Source organism: Rhinopithecus bieti, unplaced genomic scaffold (assembly GCF_001698545.2).
Source record: "Rhinopithecus bieti isolate Rb0 unplaced genomic scaffold, ASM169854v2 scaffold_6113, whole genome shotgun sequence".
Lineage (NCBI taxonomy): Eukaryota > Metazoa > Chordata > Mammalia > Primates > Cercopithecidae > Rhinopithecus > Rhinopithecus bieti.
The window spans coordinates 801,685-812,499 of NW_016805390.1; the positions used below are offsets into that span (position 1 = coordinate 801,685).

A 10,815-nucleotide genomic window follows, 5' to 3' on the forward strand; every position below is an offset into this window, starting at 1 on the left:
CTTCAATACTCATTTTCAATACTAGATGGAACAAGTAGGAAGATCACCACAAAATAGAAGGCTTAAACAACTATTGTGATTGCTCCCCAGAGACAGAATAGATGCCTACACACTCAAATTGGACTCAGATATCAAGATTGATAACACCACCTGTGTACCAGGAGGGCATAAAAAGGATCTTTTTTTTTTTAATTTAAGATATTTATTTTAAAAAGGTTACACAATGTTTTTTGTTTGTTTTGTTTTGTTTTTAAATGGACTCTCTGTTGCCCAGGCTAGAGTCAGTGGTGCAATCTCGGTTCACTGCAACCTCTGCCTCGTGGGTTTGAACCCTGCCTCAGTGATTCTCCTGCCTCAGCTTCCTGAGTAGCTGGTACTACAGGCACACGCCACCACGCCCACTTAATTTTTGTATTTTTAGTAGAGACGGGGTTTCACCAAATTGGCCAGGCTGGTCTCGAACTCCTGACCTCGTGATCCACCTGCCTCAGCCTCCCAAAGTGCTGGGATTACAGGCGTGAGCCACCGCTCCCAGTCTTCACTAGGATTTTTATACACTGTTGAAAACAATGACTTTTATTTATTTAAAAGCAGCAACAGTTCCCATTACTCTCATAATGTTATATTTAAGCCTTGATTTAGTTCCAGAAAATAAATAGGGTAAATTTTTAATATTTCCCTAACTCTGTCTGCTATAAGAGAATTTCAGAGTATGAAGGTAAGATGAAGCAGACATAGAAGAACATTTTAGATACTGACCATTTTCCTTGTAATTTGGTGAAAATTTAGTTTCTTTCCCAAATTCTGTGCTTCTATACATAAAAGTAAATTTCTGTTTTAGTAGCTCTAAAAGAACTAGGTGAGAGAAGATTAGTATCCATAATAGTAAACAGCAAGTACTTCGGCAAGTCTGAATTAGAGTACAAGTGAAGACATTGACAAACTTTTTCTGTCTCCTGGATGTGGTATGGTATTTATGTTAGAATTAAAGCATCACAATTAACTGATTGTAGGGTACTGGTCCGCAGTGCAATCCATCAACAGGTCTACCCCAACAGATGTGGAGACATGTGGAAAAAATATGTTAACCAAAGTGGTCAGGAGAGCAAAATACAGAAAACACCATAAAACTGAGGACATTATCTCTTCTTGTCTGAAAAACAGGGGTTCCCCGGAGTACAGGAAGTATTTATCAGGGGAGTGTTTCTATTCTGTTATCACAGGAGGGCTTGATGCAGATTCCGGCCATTTATACACATCTGGCAGCAGGGAATCATATTCACTCCGTCATACTTTTTCTTTAACATACTTGGCCTTGTCTTCAGGTTCTGCGTATTGGAAAGCCATTTTGTTAGCATATAGGTATTCTGTAACTTTAATAGCAATGTTAATAGAAACTTTCTGAATATTAGCAAGTGCTGGGTAAAGTCTCCCTGGGGCTAACTTTTCATCCGTCATTTGGCTTGTCAATGCCTTTGCAGCTTCTAGGAAAACATTGTCACTAATATGCTGGGTGTTACAGAGAATAACAGCTAAAGACACACCTGGAAAAATATATACATTATTTCCTTGATCTGGTGTAAAGATTCTCCCATCTGTGAGTTTCACTGGCCCAAATGGACTGCCACTGGCAAACAAACACTTGCCCTCTGTAAGTGTATATACTTCTTCGGCCGTGCACTCTGCCTGTGCTGTAGGATTACTTAATGCAAATATTACAGGCCTTTCATTGATAGAGGCCATGGCTCTGATTACATCAGGAGTGAAAAGATGGCCAGCACCTGCAACTCCAATTGTAGTTGAAGTCCTCATTGTATTCACCACATCTTCAAAAGAATCAGGTATGCTCTCTGGGACTGGGTAAGTAAATGGTTCCTGATAACTATCTATTTTTGCTTTCCGCCCCTTAACTAATAAACCATACTTGTCAAACATCCAGATTTTCTTTTGTGCCTCTTCTTCTGACAGGCCATTTTCTACCATAGACATACTATAAGATTTGCAATTCCGGGAGTGGTCTCTCCTGTTCCAATGAATAAGATTTTGTGTTCAGAGACTGGTTTATTAATAACTTTTTGTGTTGCAAGAAGATCTGCTAGAGCTACTGCAGCTGTCCCTTGAATATCATCATTGAAAGTGCAGTATTTTTATTGATATTTTTTCAAGAACCTGAATGCATTATGATTTCCAAAATCTTCAAATTGAATGAGTGTGTTCTGGCCATATTTGTCAGTAATAGCTTTCATAAACTCATCAATCAGGTCATCATACTGTTGTGTGCGATCTTGTTTCTGGTATAAGCCCATGTAAAATGTGTCTTTTAAGAATGTGATATTATCAGTTCCCATATCAATACACACCGGCAGGCATCTATCAGGCCATATTCAGGCACAAACTGTATACAAATACATTTTTCCTACTGGAATTCCCATTTCATAGACACCCAGATCTCCAAGACCCAGAATTCTCTCTCCATCAGTCACTAAAACAACCTTAACATGATTTTTTGGCCACTTATCCACAATTGATCTAATATGACCTCTGTCTGAGATCGACATAAATAATCCCTTAGGTCTTCTAAAGAAGTGTCCGTACTGGGAGCAGACAAGACCAACTGTCGGTGTATATACAATTGGCATTAAACTCTCAGTGTCATCTTGAAGTATTCTATAAAACAATTTCTCATTTCTTTCTTGTATTTCCATTATGTAGTTACATTTTTCCAAAGGGCTAGTAATTTTTTTCAAGTTTCTGTGGAATCCTAAGGCTTGAATATCTTGTGTCTGTATTTTGGGAGGTAGAAGCCCTTGAAGACCAAGCATTTGTCGTTCTTGTAAAGTAAATGCCATTCCCTTGTTTGTTCTTGGATTCAGTATAAGTGGCTTGCCTTTTTCTTTTATGTGCAAATGTCCACATGCCAAAGTACAAGTGGTGGAAACTACTCTTAACCTGGACAACATCTTTTCTTTCATCAGAGGTCTCACCACACGACAGTTGGTGCTGCGGACGAAGAGGCTGCACCCTGCCTCCAGCCCTGGCGATGCTCAGCCCTGGCACCACTGGGCCCTCCCCTTCTGCAAGCCTCCTGGAGTCCGTGCCAGCTCAGGCTCGCACTGGCGCGAGAGGCCCCACGCACTGAGGTAGACTGGTCAGAGCGGAGGGTGGGGGGGGTGGGGCCGAGTGGGCATGGCCCACTGGATTTTTTTAAATGTAAATTGTCCTTTTCTATTTTTAATTTTTTTCTTCTATTGAAGGTATTTGCCATTTTCAATGAACTCATATGACTTCTTTATAAATTAAGGAAATTAAAACTTTACATTATCTGTTACAAATATTTTTCTCTCTTTTCTTTTCTTACTCTATTAGCCATAAATGACTGATATGGTGTAGTGAAATACATCAAAATTTTCATTCGTGGAATCTTTTTTGAATATATCCATGGTGTCCTATTTTCCCAGGTTCATACTTTTAATTGCATGTTTGTTATCTACATTTGAATATTGCACTGATACCTCTAATGTCTCACATGGAGACATCTCACGTGATGCCAGCCTTAACTTTATCCAGAGCCCTTGGTCAATTGTCTCTACACTTTCACATTAGTTATCCGATAATGTGGTTTGGAACTCTGTCACCACCCAAATCTCATGTTGAAATGTAATTTCCAATGCTGTATGTGGGGCCTGGTGGGAGATCATTGGATCAGAAGAACAGTTTCTTATGGTTTAACACCATTCTCCCTTGGTGCTATCATCACAATACTGAGTTCTTATGAGACCCAATTGGAGGTCTCAGAAGAAGATATGAGGGAAAGATTGGAACTTCCTAGAGACTTGTTGAATGGTTGTGACCAACATGCTGATAGTGTTACGGACAGTGAAGTCCAGACTGAGGAGGTCTCAAATGGAAATAAGGAATTTATTGGGAACTGGAGTAAAGGTCACTTCTGCTATGCTTTAGCAAGGAGCCTGACTGCGTTTTGCCCCTACTCTAGGGATAAGAGAATTCGAACTTGAGAGTGATGATTTAGAGTATCTGGGGAGAGAAATTTCTGAGTAGCCAAGCACTCAAGATGTGAACTGGCTGCTTCTAACAATCTATGCTCACATGCATGAGTAAAGAAATGATCTGAAACTAGAACTTATATTTAAAAGAGAAGCAGAGGGTAAAGGTTTGCAGCCTGTCCATTTCATAGAAAAGAAAAGCCCATTTTCAGTGGTGGAATTCAAACAGGTTGCAGAAATTTGCATAATTAAAGAGGAGTCAAGTCCTAATAGCAAAGACAATAGGGAAAGACCTCAAAGGCATTTCAGAGAACTTTGTGGCAGCCCCTCCAATTACAGGCCATGAAGCCTAGAAAGACAGAATGATTTTGTGGGCCAGACTCATGACCCCACTGCCCTGTGCAGCCTTGGGATGCTCTCTGCTTCCCAACCACTCAACCTCCAGCCATAGGTAAAAGGGGACAAGGTACAGCTCAGGCCACTGCTTCAGAGGCACAAGCTATAAGTCTTGGTGGCCTCCATGTTGTGTTAAGCCTGTGGGTGCACAGAATGCAAGAGTCGAGGTTTGAAAGACTCCACCTAGATTTCAGAGGATATATGGAAATGCCTGATGTCCAGGCAGAAGCCTGCTGCAGGGCAGAGCCCTCGTGGAAAATCTCCACTAGGGCAGTGAAGAGGGGATATCTGGAGTTAGATCTCCTATCCAGAGTCCCCACTGGGGCATTTCCTAGTGGAACTGTGAGAAGTGGAGCACCATCCTCCAGACCCCAGAATAGTAGATCCACCAACACCTTGCACCCTGCACCTGAAAAAGCAGCAAACACTCAATGCCAGCCCCTGAAAAAACTGTGGGAGCTAAAATTGGCAAAGCCACACGGGTAAAACTGCTCAAGGCTTTGGAAGCCCACCCCTTGCACTTGTATGACATGGTGAGACATGGGGTCAAAGGAGATTATTTTGGAGCATTAAGAGTTAATGACTGTCCTGTTGGGTTTCAGACATGCATGGGACCTGTAGCTCCTTTAATTGGCAGATTTCTCCCTTTTGGATTGGGAGTAATTACTCAATGCCTTTACCTCTAAGGTATCTTGGAAGTAACTAACTCGTTTTTTTATTTTACAGGCTCATAAGTGGAACAGACTAGCCTTGTCTTAGATGAGACTTCAGACTGTGGACTTTTGAGTTAATGTTAGAATGAGTTAAGACTTTGGTGGACTGTTGGGAAGGCATGATTGTATTCTGAAATGTGAGAAGGTCTTGAGATTTCAGAGGTGCCAGGTGTGGAATGATGGTTTGCCTCTGCGTCCCCACCCAAATCTCATGTTGAAATGTAACCTCAGTGCTGAAGTTGGGGCTCAGTGGGAGGTGATTTGATCATGGGGGTGGGTTCTCATGATTTAACACCACCCCCACTTAGTGTTATCATCACAATAGTGAGTTCTCATGATATCTGGTTGCTTAAAAGTGTGTAGCACCTGCCCCTTCTCTCTCTTCTTCCTGTAGCAGTCAGGTGAAGCTCCTAACTCCCCTTTGCTTTCCAACATAATTGGAAACTGTCTGAGTCCTCCCCAGAAGCAAAATCCACTATGCTTGCTACATAGCCTGCAAATGTGTGAGTCAATTATGACACCTTTCTTTATAACAGTGTGAGAATAGACTAATACACCAAGTTAGTCTGATTTTAATCCAGTCAATGACTGAGGCAACAAACTCACTATGAGAACAGCCAGACAATGTTTTACAACTTGCCCTTAATGCTATGCCTTGTTTCCCATCCCACGGCTTCTCTACTATTTCTGAAGCATATACCATATTCTTACTGTGCATAAATACAAAATTTCGAGGTATTGAGTAGTTACTGGTCTTGAGGTGAATCTGTGATTGCAGAAAAAGAATTGATGGAGAAATTCATATCCCTTCTTCCTCCTGGACCTCTCCTTTGCAGTACTTTGTATTATATGACCTCTTGGAAATCCTGTGAGTTTGAGTTATTGATAGGAGCTTGACCCAAGAATCAGATAACCCAGTTAAGCACCAATATTTGTTCTTGTTCCTTTCCTACCTTATTTCCCCTTTCCTTCACACTTGCTTCTCAATGATTGCACTTTCTAAAAGCACATTTACATGTAAACTTTTGCTTCAAGTTTTGATTTCTGAAAATCCCATATTAAGTAGATGTCCAATACAAAGTCATTAATATGTTAAATATAAACCATTTATTTTCTTAAACTTGCTTTTTCTAGTGTCTTCCCCATCTTATTAAATGACGACTCCATTTTTCAAGGACCTTGTACTCAGAATTTTGAAGTCATTCTTGTTTATGCTCTTCTTCTCATATTCCACATTTAATTCATGAGCAAATCCTGTTGTATATTCCTTCAAAATACAAGTAGAAAATGACCCTCTCTCTCCATTCACACCACAATCTCTCATATTCAAACCACCATCAACATTCATTGGTATTTTTTTCATTATTCTTCTATTTGGTCCCGTTGTTTTCATATTTGTTATCTACAATCCATTTGCCATATGCAGGGGAAAGATGCTTTTTAAAAAGACACATTGTATCATGTCACTACTTTTCATTCAGTGCTTCAAAGACTTTACACTTGCTCAGAGTAAAGCTGTGACCTTACAATAACTTATTAAAGCCCTACTTATTTTAGCCCTTGTTATTTATCTAACCTCATTTTCCTACTACACATTCGGTCTTTTCCCCTAGTCACAGACCTCCTTGCTGAATGTTAAATATACCAAACGCCCTCCTTTTTAATGGCTTTTTTACTTGCTATATATTAATACATTGTTAAATACATAATTCACAAATTTTTTTTAGAATAGTTCCTCACCCATGTAGTGATATAATAGTTATCACTTGTTATGACATTTTTAGATTAGAAATTGTTATTAGTGTTAGTACCTCAACGTTATCATCATCAGTAAAATGTGGATGTTTTGTTCTTTTGAATATATGTGAGAATAATATGATAGCGTGGTCAATACCAGAAAAACATTATACAAATGCTAATAATTATTTCAATATTTAACGTGTTCATTGCACTAACAATCACTTTTTTCACATTTCTAAATTTTTACTATCATACATTTAGATGACTAAATGTTTCATGGTTATAGAGTTCAGCATGTGCCTGTGTTAATATGTTACTTCTCCAATCACCTCCTCTTTCATTCCCTTTCCATTATCTAATTACTATATCCATTCCTGGTCCATTTCCTCCTTCATTCTAGCAACTATTCCATTGCTTTTTTTAAAAAAAGTCTCCATCACCATTCTTTTTTAGGTTCACTTCTCACTTTTCTAGGTTCTTTTCCATTTCTCATCTTCTTTTTCTAATATCATGGGATTTCTCAGCCAGTGTTTGATGGCCAAGTTTGGAGTTGTCTGTTGCCATGGATACTGTTTCAGCTACTTGCCCACAGGAGGGAGCCCTCTACTTGTTAAAGGTATGTTGGCAGCAGCAAGACATTTTCCTGGTAAAGGACAGTGGGGCCGGGACTAATTAGCAATAAAGATGTAAATGGCTTATTTTCCCATAGATAGTGTACATCTCATGCTGGTTCAAGTATGGCATTTTGCACTTTCACTAGACGTATACCAGAAACATACAAAATAAGTACTTATATGGCAGAGTATGAAAGACATCTACATTGCCCCAATATTTCTTCTCACTTTCTTTTACCAGTCATGTTTATCTCTTTGCATTAAAATCTTAAAATAAAATCTCTCGTTACGTAAAAAGAACCTAATGGAAATGAACATCACATAGGATAGTTATCATGGGAAAGAAATAAAAATCAAAATGAGTGGCTCTCAAAGAGGGTAAAGTGTAAATGGGAAAAGCAGCAGAATTCTCTAGATAATTGTGAAATTTTTTTGTAAGATTTTATCTCGAAGACTAGAATGCTTGAAATAGAGGAAATTTCAAGTTATTCTCTCCACATTCACAGTTTTTTTGAGGGGCAATATGTCAAGATAAAAATATTTGTATTCAGGGTTAAAAGAGTGATGTGTAAGTTGGGAGACCAGGAAATATTGTTTTACAGTTATCCGCCACTGTCAGCCCCATAGATACACTATAGTTACTCTGAAACCTTGAAGTTCTGGAAGATAGAATTCATCCTTCTGCCTTTCCAGATAGTCATTTCTGCTCACTCACCTACCACTGCTGAATGAGATTTGGCTCATTGTGAGTATACAGTTTACAATTATTTCCCTGGCTACACACTTTTCATAACTAATTACAATTTACAGTAAATAGGAACACAAGATTATGGTTATGCCTAAAATAGAGTATGCTGCCTTCTCTAGGCAAAAAATTTAAAAAGGTGTAAAAAATCCAAAGAAAGTGTTTAAGTAAAATATGAAGAAGAGGACATTAGATAGTCAAAGTTGGTGGGGCAAGAAGTACAGTTCTCGTAAAACATGTTAGGTCTGATGCCTTGTATTTCTTAAGAAACAAGAGACATCTATCTGTCCAAATTAATGTGGGGATGAAGTTGGCATAAAAATAAGAAGGCAGCAATTGAAACCATATCTCTTTTTGTGTTTTTACAGTTCTGATCACAAATGCTCATTTACAGTAAAGAGTATTAACTTAAAGCAAATGGTTAGATTATGCTCACATAAAATAAGGCCTGTATTTTGTTATTGAAAAGGATTCTATTATTGAAAAGGCTTTTTATGGTAGAGAAATAGAGATTTAGGATGGCAGACCATCTTCATCAACCCTAAACTGATGATTATAAAACATATATTAAGTGTAAAAAATGGAGCTGTAATTTCAAATATAAATGATTCAAAACAAAGTGAATTTGATGGACTTTCTGCTTTGTTCATTTTATTTTACTCCTCCTTTAAGCAGGATTCTCACCTTTCACGTTGCATATCCAAATACTTCCATTTTAAAATGCTGCATTCTATATGTTGATGCTGGAAATCTATTTTATTTGAGTGCCTGAAAATAATTTAAGAGTCAGAAATTAATGATAGAGGCCAAATTCTTCAAAAAAGATTATAAAAAGAAGAGATTCCTACTACAAAAAAAGTCACTATTTTCTATTACCACTAGGACTAAGGGAAAAATTCTTTCATCAAAGCAGCATCACATACATATTTGAAGCACTTATCTGTTCTCTAACTCAGTAAAGATTTCACAGATTGATTCTTTTTTTCTCATTTAGCTCTAACAGAGAAAAGTAGACATTTTAAAATAACAATAATAATGACACCATAAATTTAAATAACAAAGCAGCTTTTTTTTCCCCAAAGTAACCCAACAGAAGAGTTATATAGCTGAGATCTGCATGGACTTATCAAATAAAGGAAAACGTGCTCTATTTGTAGCTAAGTTTTGTTTGGGGGGCGGGGGCGGGGGATATGTTCGATGTGTCTGGAGGCTCATTAAAACCCTCTAATATTTTCAAAACATGCTAACTGCAGACAGAGTTTGAATTCTAAAACACTTTTTTAAAATTTTGTATATAAGTCATCACAGAAGCAACATAGAAGCAAACAAATGGACAAAATGGTGAACAAATTAACTGAAGGGTAATAGTCACTATGCAACCTACCTATATCTCTATACAATAACAAAAATGCCATCAGCACATAACAAGAAAAACAACATTTAAATAATTGAGGAAAAATCTGCTTAAAAATTCTTGCTGAAATGTTTTGGTTTCACCTGAGCAAACCATCAGTTCAATGATACAAAGTGATTGAGCTGGTTTTATCTCAAAGCACAATACCTGTGAGCACAGTCTTATGCTGAAAAACAAAATTACATATAGATACATATACACATATATGTATATTATTTATTTAATCTATAACTATTTAACCATATTTTTATTAGAACCTGTTTAAATTATTTAGATTTGCTAGATAATATATGTGACTTTAATTTAGACTACTAAAAAGTGAATTTGTTTTACTTGTTTAGTATGAGAGTAAAATATTATTTCAATATAATTTTTACATGATTGCTGATTCGAAGTGGCAAAAATAAATTTTTTTGAGCATGAAAAATTTAAACAGTTATCTATAAAGTCTGGGCTTTGGACAAGTGAATAATTGGCTTGATCTTTTTGTCCTTTCCTACACTGTTCACCAATTACACATTTTGCTTTTGAAAACCAAGGTGGGAATCTAAATTACAGCAGGTTTTTCTCACTTGACCTCTCTTACTTTGCTTACAGGCTTTAGAAAGATAATTACTTATTTACGTCAAAAGGCTTTTTCTAGGTTATTTAAAAAACAAATCTGTTTACTTCTCTTTACAGGTGAAACGATCTAAATGTGTTGGCCTCACATATAAAAAGGATAAATGAATAAAGTCCCTGCATACTCTCTGTATTCTTAGCAACATATCTCCCATGACCCAAAAGCCAGGAATCCCAGAGGAAGCAATTCAGCATTCAAAACCACTAACATTCCATTGTAAGTCAATCATACTTCCCATTTATTGAAAAATATCTCGAATTTTTCTTCCTCATTCATTCACTGGAGCTTTATGTTGGAAATAATTTTGTATACCTACATGTTTGCTGGCCTTCAACACATACAATTCTTTTACACTTGATATCATTTCAAGGTGTGTGTGTGTGTTCTTAGTTACTGAGTCATTACTTTGGTACTTCTTTTCCATTACTTTTGCTTTGTAATAGGTTGCAAACTTTTGCAATCCTCTTTCTTCCTAGACAGTCCTCACATAAATCTTGGCTTCAAGTCCTCTTTATTCCACATTCCACCAAACCCCATGCTGTAGCCTTACTCCCGATGATACAATTC

The 10,815-nt window shown here is 37.4% G+C and overlaps 1 pseudogene; it reads right to left on the reverse strand.

The window, feature by feature from the left end:
* Window positions 1-1,287: 1,287 nt before the first annotated feature.
* Window positions 1,288-2,976, reverse strand: LOC108529786 (NAD-dependent malic enzyme, mitochondrial pseudogene; annotated as a pseudogene).
* Between the last annotated feature and the right edge of the window lie 7,839 nt (window positions 2,977-10,815).